Here is a 13675-nt window from a genome sequence, read left to right on the forward strand (position 1 = left end):
CTCAGAGCTAAACGGAAGCTTTGTGTTAAGGGACCAGTGAGTCTGCTAACTCACACCCATGTGTCTGTGGGCAGCCCAGTGGTTCAGAACATACTTAGTAGAGGGACATCAAAGACATGTTTCCTTGCAGAAGGGCTGTGTTCCTGTATTTATTTATTTGAATGTGTATGTGTGCATGGGGGGGGCACACACATGTGTGTGAGCATGTGTGTGGAAGTCAGAATTCAACCTTGAGCATTCTTCCTCAGGAGCAGCTGTCTACCTTGGTTTTGTGTGTTCAGTGTGAGTGTCTGCGTTTGCGTGCGTAACTTTGTGTGTGTGTGTGTGTGTGTGTGTGTGTGTGTGTGTGGTTGTGTGTAGGTCAGAGGTCAATAAGTCCCAGCTATGCTCCTGTCTCCGTTCCCGAGAGCACATGCAACCATAGTCAGCATTTTTTTAAAGTGGGTACTGATGATTTGAACTCAGGTCCTCAATCTTGTAAAACAAGAACTCTTAACCATTGAACCATCTCCCAAACCCACTCTTCCTTGGTTTTTGAGACAAAGTCTCTCACTGGGACTTTGGCTCAACATTTAGCTAGGCTGGTTGGCCACAGAATCCTAGGTATCCTCCTTCCTGTGCCTCTCCAGTACTGGGATTACAAGTGAGTGCCAGCACACCTAGCTTTTTCCTTGCATGGTGGAGATGGAAACCAGGTCTTCATGCTTATCCAGCCAACCCATGGCAGCAGCTCCTCCTGTGAATTATTATATATTACATATAATGGGAGTTTTAAATATACAGTAAGTGCCCAGGGTCATACAGCACCAGTCCCTGGCTGGGGGGGACTCAGGCTTCTCCTGTGGCAGAGTCTTCTGTCCTGGGGCCCACAGCAACTGAACACCACAGCAGGCTCAGGCTCCTGAAGGTCCAGAGCTTGTCTCTATACCTCCAGGGTCCCTGGACCTGTAGGATAAGACGTCCCTGACATGGGCATTTGGAGAAGTATATCCTTTCTGTATCTGGGGAGGAGATAGCAGGGGAAGGCCGGGCTGCTGGCTACTGAGTGTTCACTGAGTGACCTGACCTCTCAGCTTTGCAGCCTCAGCAGCACGGATGAGAGCAGCCCTTTGCTTGTGAGTCGTCCTGGAACCTGTCACTGTGGATGGCCCCTACCCCTGCCCCTGCCCCTGCCCCTGCCCCTGCCCCTGCCCTGACACTGGCATTTGTACATGGGGCCTCCTTCCCAGCCTGCTTGAGATTTTTTAAAAATCTCATTCCTGAGAAAGCTTCGCCCCAGGACAGCACCAGAGAACAGTCAAAACACTTCCACTGGGTAATGACAGGCTTACAGGGGTAGGGGCATTGGGAATTCCCACCCCCTAGACTACAGAAAGTCATCTTTTCTCCCAGCAGCCACTTCTCCTGCTTTCCATAGGAGCCATGATGGAAATAAACAGTGAGGATGTGTTATCTAGCTTGGGTTATCTCGTCTGTAAAATGGAGGAGCTCCCTCGGCAGCTGCTCTTATGACTTCTCTCGTCCTGGGTGGGTGAGTAGCCCAAGCTCAGGGAAAGCCAGCAGGGCCAGGTATGGGTCTCTCACTTCCTTCCCCCATGAAGGGGCTTCTCAGGGAGATCAAGATCATTCCATGCTAGGTCAGGCCTCCAGCATTCAGAATCCAGAATGCCTACTCCTGTCCCTCACTATCGACAGACTTGGTATTCAAGAGCCTGGACGAGTTACCAGTGGACAGACATGTGTAATAGACCAGTGGTAATGGGACAATTGTTAAGGGGTTCTGTGAAAGGAGGTAGGATGGCCGGGTCACTGAGAGGGTAAAGTTATGGCTATAAAGGTGAGGATTGGGGGAGAGAGCAAGGGTTGTCTGCGGGTTTGCTTGCCTCCAAGTGCTGTGATGAAGTGACACTTAGGAAAGCCCTCCTGCATGATGAAATGACATAATATCAAACTGGAGGAGCTTTTCTCCACAGGAAAGACCAGACAGAAATCGTGGAGACAGAGATAGAGATGATAGATAGATAGATAGATAGATAGATAGATAGATAGATAGACAGACAGACAGACAGACAGATAGATGAGAGACAGAAAGACAGAGACAGAGAGAGACATGCAGAGAGACAGAGACAACGACAGCGGCAGAGACAGAGAAGAGAAAGAAAGGTGTTGAGGGCAAGCAGCTCCCTGCCTGAAGCTCTTCCCTTCCGTGTGAGAAGGGCTTCGAGGCCGGGGACTGTGGGAACTGAAACTAAACAAACACAAAGCCGGAAGCATTCCACACCCAGAGCTGAGGACAATGCTAAACCAGCTGAAAGGAGAGCCACAGGTGCTGGCCGCAGGGTGTGGCCCAGGTGTCTGAATAAAGCCAGGAGGAAATCTCCCACCTGGCTCTCTTCTCCTGACTAAGGGGTCATACTTAGCAGGCTTCTTTAAAAAATAAAAAAAGATAAATAGAGCAAAACTAAAGAGGGTGTGGGATGCTTGCTCAGCGTTGTTGGTATTCCCTTGGAATACTATGGAACTTTCTAGAGGTGGGTGTCACCCATAGCTACTGGAGCACATACTGTCTTTTTTGTTGTTGTTTTTTTAAAGAACCAATCCTTTATAAAAACGGAATTTTTTCCAGCACACATTTGCCTTTTCACACAGCGAGAAGAATGCAGTGGTAGCAGAGATGAGGTGCCCTCCCATGTCTGCGGTCCCTCCCCTCATCCCCATCCCCATAATTCCTCCTTTATCACACTTCTGCTCCACTCCCTTTCCTCTCCCTGACCACAATCTTCAGCTCCCAGCTCAGGGGCTGCTCTGTCATTAGTCACCTTCCAGACAGGTCCCTCAGACTCCCAATGTCAAATCAGGGAATTCCCCCCACCAGATCATTTTCTTAGGAAAGACAGGCAGAGCATGAGAATGAAAAATAAATTAAGCAGGGTTCACATTTCCCCTCACCCTCTGTGGGTGCAAGACCTCAGCCAAGTCGTCTTCATAGCCTGTGTTCTGCGTGTTGAGTAATTAACCAAAGGGTCTGCATCCAGGCTTTTGTTACTCTTGGCTGATGAAGCATCATTTCAAGGGGGTCCATTTTTCTCAGCTCGGCCCAAGTCACTTTGGCAAGTTTAATCGGGTCTAGCAGTTTTGCTATTTACTGCTGGAATTTGTGTGTCTTAAGGGCACCTTGGGAGTTGAGTTTAGTGACTAACAGATTGACTTAGAGAGAAAAGCCAGGTGGAAACAGAGGTGCTGGGGAAAACACACGTGAGGAAGTGCTGCCCAGTTAGTTACCTCTGTGGTGACAGCCTCTCCCCACAGGCCCGGACTGTTGGGGTGCTCTCCACAATGTGCAAAAGGGTGTGTCTACTTGGGACTGGGATTCACGGTCCTGGGCTCTGTGATTTATGAGTTCTACAGCCTCCCTGGATTTTCTTCATCTGCAGATGAGGTTAATGAACCTACTTTTGGGGTATGTGTTCTGAGGTCACCTGAGGATGTAGCACATTCGCAGGTATCTCTCTGCACACCTCTATCCAAAGCATTCTTGCTTGTTTTCCATAAAGGAGATAGACGCTTGACACTCCACAGAGTCAGGGACTTGAGAGGTAAGAGTGACCCTGATCGTCATAGATGCTGTCATAACTGACCTAGTTTACCCATAGATTTCCCTCACTCTATTCCTCCAAAAGTTTTAGGGAGAGATCCCGATCCCCATTTGGATGAAGAAATCCTGAAAGGCAACAAAGCCCGAAGCCATAATGATGGGGTAACCCCCATGTCAGTGGAAGGTAACAATGGTGATGCCAGTGGCAGCCATGGCAACCACAGCTAACATGCTGAGGGAAATCTGGAGGACCACTCACCCCTTGCTTTAGTATCCTCATCTCATTTCAATGGCAAATACCCATTTTCAAAATAATGGATGCTACAATTGTTTTTCACTAGGATGAGTGGGCTTGGGTGGGCGGGTCAAAGAGTCTATATGCTATGAGAAATCAGTTCTTGTTTAAAGATTTCACTTATAATGAAAACCAGGGAAGACACCATTTTTTGTTTGTTCGTTTTTATAGAAAACCCCAATGCTGTGAAGATGGTAGCCCTGATCAAGGAAATACAGACTTAAAGGAATGTTAGTCAGAACCTGACCATCTGTTTTTCAGAGTTTGACAAGTTGGCTCTGAAAGCCGAAATCCCAAAGGTCTAGAAGGCCGTGGTGATGTCAGTGTAGCAGAAGAGGGCTGGACCCCATACACTATTATCTATCAAGACCCATTAGGGTGCCACACTCATGAAAAGAACTGAGCTGTGATGGGCAGGCAGGTCCAGAACAAACCTGGGTGTGTGCTTTCTGATTTGTGAAAACGGGCACGCTGCCTGACAGGGTGGAAAGGGCAGTCCTTTCAAACATGGCACTGAGTCAAACAGATGTAACTACATTCCACATAATTCTTGCTTGGGTTTTGTTTTCAGTGTTGGGGATGGAGTCCAGGCCTCACATTGGCCAGGCAAGTGCAGTATCACTGACTTAAATCCCTAGCCTTCCATATTGTATTGACTTCATTCTCTGTCTGTCTGTCTTTCTCTTTCCTTCCTCTGCTATCTGTCTGTCTTTCTGAACCATGGTACACACACACAGGCCAGAGCACAAGCTTAGAGAACTGGTTCTCTCCTTCCATCAGGTGGGTGGGTCCTGGGGATTGATCTCAGATTGTCAGATTTGGCAGCAAGCACGTTTACCTGCTGAGCCATGTCGCAGGCCCCATATCTTAAACAGTGAAAGCAAACAGCTGGTTCTTGTACACAGCAGTACATAGGTTACATCACAAATGTAGTATTGAAGAAAAATGGTGATAGTCACTCATTCAATTTAAAAACAAATTTTAAAAAATAAAGTTTTCTTGTAAAAATTGGGAAATCCTTGTCAATATTATCAGAAGTTCTGGACTATGGGAAGGAAACTGGGTGGAACTGAAGCTGGGCTCTGGGGTGGGTGTAAGTCTTTGTTCCTTGGGTCTCAACACTGATGTCTGAGCATGTCTGTCTACTGAAGCTCATCAAGTTGTATTATGAGTATTACGTATTTGTCTTTCTATGTGCCTGGCATCCAGCAACGAAAAGCAACAGCAATCATCCAATGATGTTATAACTTTACGATGACTTTCTCGGTTGCCTCTGGTCACTTGCGTGGCCTGTGATGGAGACTCCCGGCCATCGTGCTCATCCATTTCTCCTCTGATGTCTCTGGACTCTGCCTGTGGCCAGCTCCAGTTCTCAGGTCCTAGCAAGTGTGGTGTAAGTGGATTGAGCTCCTGCACATGGACCTGGGTCTGAGGCCAATCTTAGCTTCTGGAGACATTTACAGCCCTAACATGTCAGACTTCAGGCCAGAGACCAGAGGAAAAATAAACACACCTAAAACCCACAGGAGAGCCCTTGGGCTCTGAAGGTTGGGGAGGAAGCATCCGTGACTCATCAGAGCTTTGCTGCTCTCGGGCGCTATTTCCACGTTGTCCCTTTGAAGTCCACGATAGCTTCTTCCTGGACATCATCTCCCTCCAGCTACCCCTGCTCATGGCATCCACCTCCGTTCGCCTTTCCGTGAGATCTGAGTAAGTTTGCTGTAGCCCACGAAGTGAGTGCTCCTGAGTCAGACGCTGTGCACACTTTAACTGTGCAGGCTCACTCTCCATCCAAACCTAACTCTACTGTCTTAGCTGGGCTTTCTTGCGGTGACCGCGGCAACTCTTTTAAAGGAAAACATTTGGGGCCGGCTTACAGTTTCAGAGGTTTTGCCCATTGTTGTCATGGCAGGAAGCATGGTGGATGCAGGCAGACATGGCGCTGGAGAAGGAGCTGAGAGTTCTACATCTGGATCCATAGACAGCAGGCAGAGAACTGGCTTGAGCTTCTGAGCCCTCAAAGCCCCACCCCCTGGTGACACATTTCCTCCAACTAAGCCACACCTACTTGGACAAGGCCACATCTCTTGATAGTGCCACTCCCTATATATCAAATATTCAAGCACATGAGTTTATGTGGGCCATTTCTCTTCAAACCACACCTACCTCATGGGATAGAAGTCAAAACTTGGAGACTTCACAGTCCCTTGTCCAAGATTAAGCACACAGTAACTAGGAGACACTGTGATGAGTGTAGGTGACCGGTTAGGCAAGTCATTGTGGCAGATCCAGAAAAGGACATCCTTGCATTCATCACTACGGATGAACGACTCACTGGAGACTTGACGGGAAGGACTGTAAGTGAACCCCAGGCACATCTGTCACCACTGATGCCACTGGGAAGCTGTCAGCTTCATTTCTGCCTGCAGACCCTCTTGCTCTCTCTCTACTGAACTCAGCACTGAATGAGTCTTGAATGGAGCTTCTGATTGGCACATGCTAAATCACAACCTGATGTGAGCTGTAAGAAGATCTGGGGAAGCAGCGTGATCTCCACCCTCAGAGTTAGAGACTGAGTGAAGTCAGTCAGAGAGCTAGCAGTAAACATCCACGTCCAGAGTTAAGTTGCAAGTTTATGTGTTTGTGAGTGTTGGGGCAGATGCAAACAGTATGTCTAGGTATGTAGTGCTGCGTGTGTGTGTGTGTGTGTGTGTGTGTGTGTGTGGTGTGTGTGTGTGTGTGTGTGTGTGTGTGTGTGTGTGTGTGTGTGTGTGTGTGGAGGTCTATGGTGTGTGTCCTGGTGGTGAAGCCTTTTACAACTATGGGTGTGTATTCTCTGCCTTTTTCCCTTGTGCAGGGGCTGAAGAGAAAGAAGGCCCTCTCCATCCTCTTCTGAAACCATGTATGTAATAATCTTATGAAAGGTATTTTTGGCCAACCAGCTTCATGACTGTAGTGAACAAAATTAAGTTTACACAAAACACATGCCCTCTTTGCTGTTTAAACACTATTGTAACACTCCTCTTTACTCACAGAATCCCGTTGGAGTGTGTGTGTGTGTGTGTGTGTGTGTGTGTGTGTGTGTGTGTGTGTGTGTGTGATCCTTTCAGCACATAGTAGGCTCATAGCAGAGCCGGTTAGATTTATAAGCATAAGTTTACTAGGTTAATAATCTGAAAGGGACAGACAGCTAGCTGGCATCTCCTGACCCCTCTCCCTCCTCTTCCTCCTCTTCATCTCCTTAACGTTGTGTGGGTACTTTGTCTGCACACTATTTGTGTGCCTGGTACTCACAGAGGCCAGGAGAGGGTGTCAGGACCCTTAGTACTGAAGTCACAGGCATCTGTGAGCTGCTGTATGATGCTGGAAATCAAACTCTGGTCCTCTGGAAGAGCAGCCACTGCTCTTAACCTCTGAGCCATCTCTCTAGACCCTCCTTTTGCTTCCATTCGGGAAAGGAAACCATGCTTATACGAAATGGAACACTCATTTAGTGACCTTGGGACAAGAGAGTAAAAAAAGATGCGGAGCCAGGTGAGTCATCTTGCAGGTGACCAAGATGTCCTCAACCACACAAGCAAGAACTTGTGCCAGAAAGGGGCTGGAAAGTCGGGAGCATGTACTGTTCTTGCAGAGGACATGATTCAGTTTTCAGCACCCACTTTGGGTGGCTCCCAACCACCTGTAACCCTAGCTCCAGGGAATCCAGCACTTTCTCCTGGAACTCACATGCACTCTTCTATACAGACACATAATTGAAAATAAAATCTTTGAAAAATCTTCTTAAATAGAAAAGTTATGTCAAATTTTTGGTGATTTGAAACTGGTGAACCCTATAAGGGTCTTCCTCGGTCTCTGCCCATATTTACCTAACTCTGGTCCTGAATTTCAGAATCAAGGAGGAATTGCACCTACCAGGCTATGATCTATTCTACGATATAGTTTGTAAATATTGAAGTGTGTGTGTGTGTGTGTGTGTGTGTCTGTCTGTCTCTGTGTGAATTAAATGAACATTAAGATGTTTTAAATATAGAAGACATTGCTAAGTAAATGAACTCACACACCCTTTTACGTTTCCAGAATATTTGTTTTGGGAACTTCATGATGGTATTAACATTTGGAAGATTGCAGGAAGTAAAAGACATCCATCTTGTGGGAAGGTTAAAAATCTTTTATTCTAAAATTTACTTTGCAAAACTTGGTTTATCTGCAGCTGGGAGGTAGCTGGTCTGAAATTCAGTCAATTTGAACAGTCATTGCCCTGTTTGATTTTGACTCTGTGGGGCTAGTGAGTCTACTACATGTGGGTGGCTCACCGGCTCCATTCAACAGGGATCTGGGCTGAGCTGGGTTCTACACAGGGGACTGCTTGCCCACTGCCTTCTTGGCCTTCTTTATAGTTTAGCTGCATCGGGGATGAGGGCTTCTTAGACGGCAACTGACCTCCTGGAAAGAGAGCTGAAAGAGGCAGAGCCCAGCTGGTAAGTATTCAGGTGCCATCTTGGACGCCACAGAGAATCAGTTCTTCTATGTGAAGAGTTCTCTGGTCTTAGGCAGCTGTGAATCCCGTCCAGATTTGAGAGAAGGAGGGATGATCTGCATATGGGTGCAGATGTGACAAGGCACAGCACAAAAGGACATATGGGCTCGTGGTTGGCTAGTGGGTTGGTACAGCCATCGTCCTTTATTCTACCCCTCTACCAGGGAAGTTTCCCTGTAAGAGATGCTATTTAGTAGTTTTATGTACAAGGAGAATTAATGGCTGTGGTGGTTTGAATGAAAAGACCTCCAGAGACTCATAGAGTGTGGCACTATTAGGAAGTATGGCCTAGTTGGAGTAGGTGTGGCCTTGTTGGAGGAAATGTGTTACTGGGAGATGGGCTTAGAGGTTTCAGAAACTCAAGCCAGGCCCAGTGGTATCCTCTCTTCCTGCTGCCTGTTGATGCAGATGTAGAGCTCTCAGTTCCTTCTCCACCACGGTGTCTGCCTGTGTGCCTGCCATGGTGAAAATGGACTAAACCTCTGAACTGTAAGCCAGCCCCAACTAAATGTTTTCTTCATAAGAGTTGCCATCATCATGGTGTCTCTTCACAGCAATATGAACCCAGACTAAGACAATGGTCCAGTGTTATTATGCCCCATCCCCTGTCGATGCTGTGCTTCCCTTCTCACTGGGATTCTCCTGAGCTGTGATGAAATCTGCAAAGTGATTTTCTCTAGATCTGATCTCTGGGTTCCCGAACCTCTACTGTTGGGAAGGAAGTAGCCAGTCTGTCCCCAAAGCAGGAGCCAGGGCAGTTTGCCTATGGATATATCTCTCAGTTTGCTTCCACATACAAGACTGACCCTGAACTTTTCCCTTTCTCTATAGGGCCCTAGATACCAAGCTCCTGTTTCAAAGAGCTGAACTTTTGTGTTATTTTGAGACTGTTGTGTTATTGAAGCAATCATTCCTACACCTCAGGTGCTTCCTGAAGACTTATATAGACCTAGATCCTCAAGCTGATGCCCCGAAAGACACTTTCATTCAGATGTAAGACTCCCACCCTCATGGAACTGTGTAGAAGTGACATATTTATTGATCCACAGTACCTGTGCAGATATGAAGGTAGACACACCCAGACACATATGGCTGTTTGTGTTGAACCCCAGCCCCAATGGGACTCTCCCAGTCACTCTTTCCAAAACTCTTGACTGACTCCAGAGCAAAACATAACAATAAACTTGTTTGTGTGCATGTACACAAAGCAATCACACTGCAGTAAAATCCAGATGCTGTAGTATTTTATCCAATGGCCTACAGGCAGAGGGGTGGCCTGACCATAATGGAATCTGCCTCCAGAGTCAAAGGGGAAGTTTCTGGAACCTCCTCCCACCCCAGTGAGACTTCAAGAGGTCATGGAAAAGTTCCTGGTTCCTAGTAGGAACAGCTTGCTGAGAAAGTAGCTTTTATGTGATGCAGATTCTCTGGGAGTGATCCAATCATTCGAAGTCTTTATTGGTCAAATGATACAGAAGCCCAGAGAGGTGAGGGAACCCGACCAAGGTCAGCAAGCTGGAGGGGGACAGAGAACCTCATGAAACTCAGAAGTCCTCCTCTCCAGCCCAGCCACTCTCCAAACATATCCTCCCTCGGTGTGACTGTTGCCTGACGAGTCAGGATTAGCAACCCTCAAGTGCTGATACTCACATTTCTGCAAGGATTACAGAGAGAAAAGGAGAGATGGGGAAGCAAGAAAGAAACAAAGCTCATGAAGATGACAAGGAGAGAATTATGATGGGTCCTTGATGGAGGCTGAACTAGATCATTGTGAATCTGAAGTCACCCCCACTTTGCACATAGGTAGGGGTGGTTTTAAGTGACTCTGTGTGTGTGTGTGTGTGTGTGTGTGTGTGTGTGTGTGTGTGTGTGTGTGTGTGTGTGAATACTGAGAGGGTAGAGGCCGAAGAGCCGAGTTCCCTCAGCCTTGTCTTTGTTTGGGACATTGAGTCAGCAGAGGACAAAGAAAGTACAGATTAGTCGCCCTGTATGTCAGATGCTAGAGGGATTTTGGGAGAGGGAGAATGGGAGAGAGGAGCAGAAGGAAAGGACATGGAAGGACACAGATGTGGAATGTGAACTTGGGAGTTACACAGATGGCTAATTAACCAAAGCCATTTTGAGACTTGACATTTTGAGATGCTAGGACTCTGGGACCTGGTCCTCTTCAGGCCCCTAAATATTTAGTGGAGTCTGGATTACAGCCACCAGCTTTGGCTTTAGGAGGAGTGGGGAGGGGCGGATTGGATTGGAAGAAAACAGCTGGGGTCCCTCTCTCCCAGTTATACATGAAGAGGAGGAGGGGTCTGCCAGCACACCAGCCTCCATTACCTAGAGGGGGCCCCAGTGCAGGCAGGAGGCTGGAGTGCGGAGTGTGAGGTCTTAGACTTGCCTGTCAACACTGAGGAGGAGAAGGAAGGTAGAGTCCACATTGTCCTCACCTCAAGGGCTAACAGTCCTCCAATGACACATTCTTGTTGTTTAGTAGACTAATACCATGGCTTAGTTGTAATGAGGCCTCAGGGACTTCCTAGGGGTTTGGCTAGTCTTAAGGTCAGAGCTGATTTTTACAGAATGTGAGAAGGGAAACATTTCAACCAGGGCAAGGCCTAGCTTCATGGATGCTCATGGTACAAAGAGGGATGGTTCTTTATCAACTGTATTCTGAGCGGAGCTGTGGAGCTGGGACCTGCCTTTGTTTCCAGGGATCTTCCACTCAGTCTCAGATAATGTCATTATAAGATGTCAAAAGCTCCACCAGCTGGCAGCCCCAAGTGACTGTGGAACAAAGACCATACAGGTCCACACAGGACACACAATATGAGGGAGATATGAACCCTATTGTTGTAAGCTGCTGATAGTGCATGGCTGACTTGTTGTCACAGCATTGTCTTGCCTGTGCTGGCTTGTATAGGCTTATCACTCCGGATCACGCACACAATTCCCCTTTCTGCAAGGAGACTGAGAAGGTGAGGATTTAGCTTTCAGTTTCTACTTGGAGTTAGGCAAGAGAGATGTGAGTTGACTGGGTCTTGGATTTGGCAAACTAGAGTCTTTTATTCCTTCCCTGAAAGACCCTTAAGCACCAGACAGCAAGGATAATACCTGGGGGCAATGGGCACACAGTAGAATATAGTCACAAGGGTTGAGGGGAAGGCCAAGCCATCACATTGCTTGTCTTGAAGGCAAGCATGAGTTCCCGAGTACCCAGGAACCACGGGGGGGGAGGCGGCTTGGTAGGTGAGAGTGCTTACTGGTCTTGGGGAGGACCTGGGTTCAGTCTCCAGCACCCACATAGCAGCTCACAACTTCCGGCCTCCATGGGCTCCTGCAGGTACATGGCCCACATAAAGTCAAATACATGTGTATACATGTAAAAATAGTAAGTAAGCAAATGGGTTTTTGAAAAATTACAGGCAAGATGGGCATGGTGTTAATCTGAGCTCTGGGAAGTCAGAGACAGGCTGAACCCTGGGGCTCAGGAGCCAGGCAGCCTAAGCTACCTGGTGATCTCTGGCTCAGGAGAGACCCTGTTTTTGTTTTGTTTTTTAAAGGTGGATAAAATCTGAGACATAACACCCCTAATTATTGTCCTCTAACACACACACACACACACTCGCACACTCACACATATACATACACACACATATACATACACACACATATACCTACCCACATATGAACCACACAAACACACAAAAATAGATGCATGTATGTGGATGTGTGTGCTCACACGACAGTACAGTCTCTAAATCACCCAAGTTTAAAAGCAAAAGGACAATTTTCCTTTACCATCTTCAAATTACTGATTGGGGAAAAAGCTACAGCCCCCAACTTCGAGGCTCTCCAGTTCACCTGTACCCTGAAGAGAACAGTTCTGTTAGAGTAACATAAGGCAGGCTGCTGCAGTGGACACAGAGGGCCCTGTCCACACTCATTGCTTGGGGACCCCTCAGAGTGTGTGTGACGGGGGTGGGTGTTGGTGAGCAACAGCTGTGCTTTCGGAACGTGGACGTGGAGGCTCACACGTGCCTGAGCTCATGAAGAAGAGGAATGGAAGGTTCGTGACATCTGTGAAGTTGGTGACTAAGACGGAATGATGGGGAGGACTTTGGCGATTTCAGCAGAATTCTTTATTCACTGGAGGAGGCGGTGATTGATGCGGGGTGGAGAGGCATGGAGAACAGATGTGGCTGGAGGAGCTGCCCAGAGGTCAGCAGTAGGGAGGGGGCTGGATTCTGTGGGCAGAGTCCGGGGATGCTCTGCTTGGAACTGTGATGGGTACAAGATGAATGGTCCAGCAGGAGGGGCTGAGCTGAGGCCCTGGCTAAGAGGCAGCTGACTCCCCATGACGCTGGAATGTAAAGAAAAGCTTAGTCTTCCATGATAGATGGTGGTGAAACCAAACCCAAAGGGGTTTCTGGAGTTAGCAAAGCCATCCTGGCCTGAAAGGCAGCAATATAATATTCAGAGACTTTGTGCTAGAAGTCTTACAGTCCTCCAGTGAAATGGCTGAAACTCACCTCCTGGCTGCTGCTTGACAAGGTTTGGAAGGTAGGGATGAGAAAAGCCTCATGGAGGGGAATGGAAGAGAGATAAGGTCTCTGTTGGTTACTTTTCCTGTTGCTATAACCAAATTGCCATTGAGGGCCAGTGGGGTTTATTGTGATTACAGTTGTAGGGGATACATACCATCATGGAGGGAAAAGTACGGCAGCAGGAGCTTGGGGTGGGCAGTCACTTTGTGTTAGCAATCAGAACAGCGCAGACAGGAAGTGCCTTGTCCACTGTGACCCACTTCTCCATCAAGGCTCCACTTCGTCAAGGCTCTAAAACAGCGCCATCTGCTGGGAACCCAGCATTTAAACACATGAGCCTGTGGGAGTCATTTGACTTGCAAGCCACAAGAGGGGCCAGCCTGAAAAGCACCCTGTTCTTTGTCAAACGCCTTGTCCTCTGTGGGCAAAATAGAACATGACCACAGCAGTGCCAAGGCCAGATCGACAGGAACTTTCACGGTGAGAATGGAGAGGAGGGTGTGATATGACTTCTGGCTTTGCTTGTGACTCTGGGTCATGGGACTTCACAGTCCCCATCCTTATGACGCATCCCGATACGGATCTGGGGAAGAGAAAGGTCAGGAGGCAGATGTTTGCTACTCAGGCCTGGCTTTTGTCAACCTCCAGTGAGCTCCTCCCAGTCTGGCTGGTGTGCTGGCAAGAAAGGAAAGGGATTGGGAATCAAG

The 13675-nt window shown here is 47.8% G+C and overlaps 1 long non-coding RNA gene across 7 annotated transcripts in view; it reads left to right on the top strand.

Annotated features, from left to right (window-relative positions):
• Positions 1-6040: 6040 nt before the first annotated feature.
• The window catches only part of LOC110343136, a 28871-nt gene continuing 21236 nt past the window's right edge, over positions 6041-13675 (top strand). For 2 of the 7 annotated variants that reach the window (XR_005879818.1, XR_005879813.1), the window contains exons 1-2: positions 6807-8371; positions 9262-10233. This is a non-coding gene — a long non-coding RNA (uncharacterized LOC110343136). The other 5 variants (XR_005879815.1, XR_005879814.1, XR_005879816.1 and 2 more) reach the window with 5 other exon arrangements.

This window comes from Mesocricetus auratus, unplaced genomic scaffold (genome assembly GCF_017639785.1).
Source record: "Mesocricetus auratus isolate SY011 unplaced genomic scaffold, BCM_Maur_2.0 Super-Scaffold_100010, whole genome shotgun sequence".
Classification (NCBI taxonomy): domain Eukaryota; kingdom Metazoa; phylum Chordata; class Mammalia; order Rodentia; family Cricetidae; genus Mesocricetus; species Mesocricetus auratus.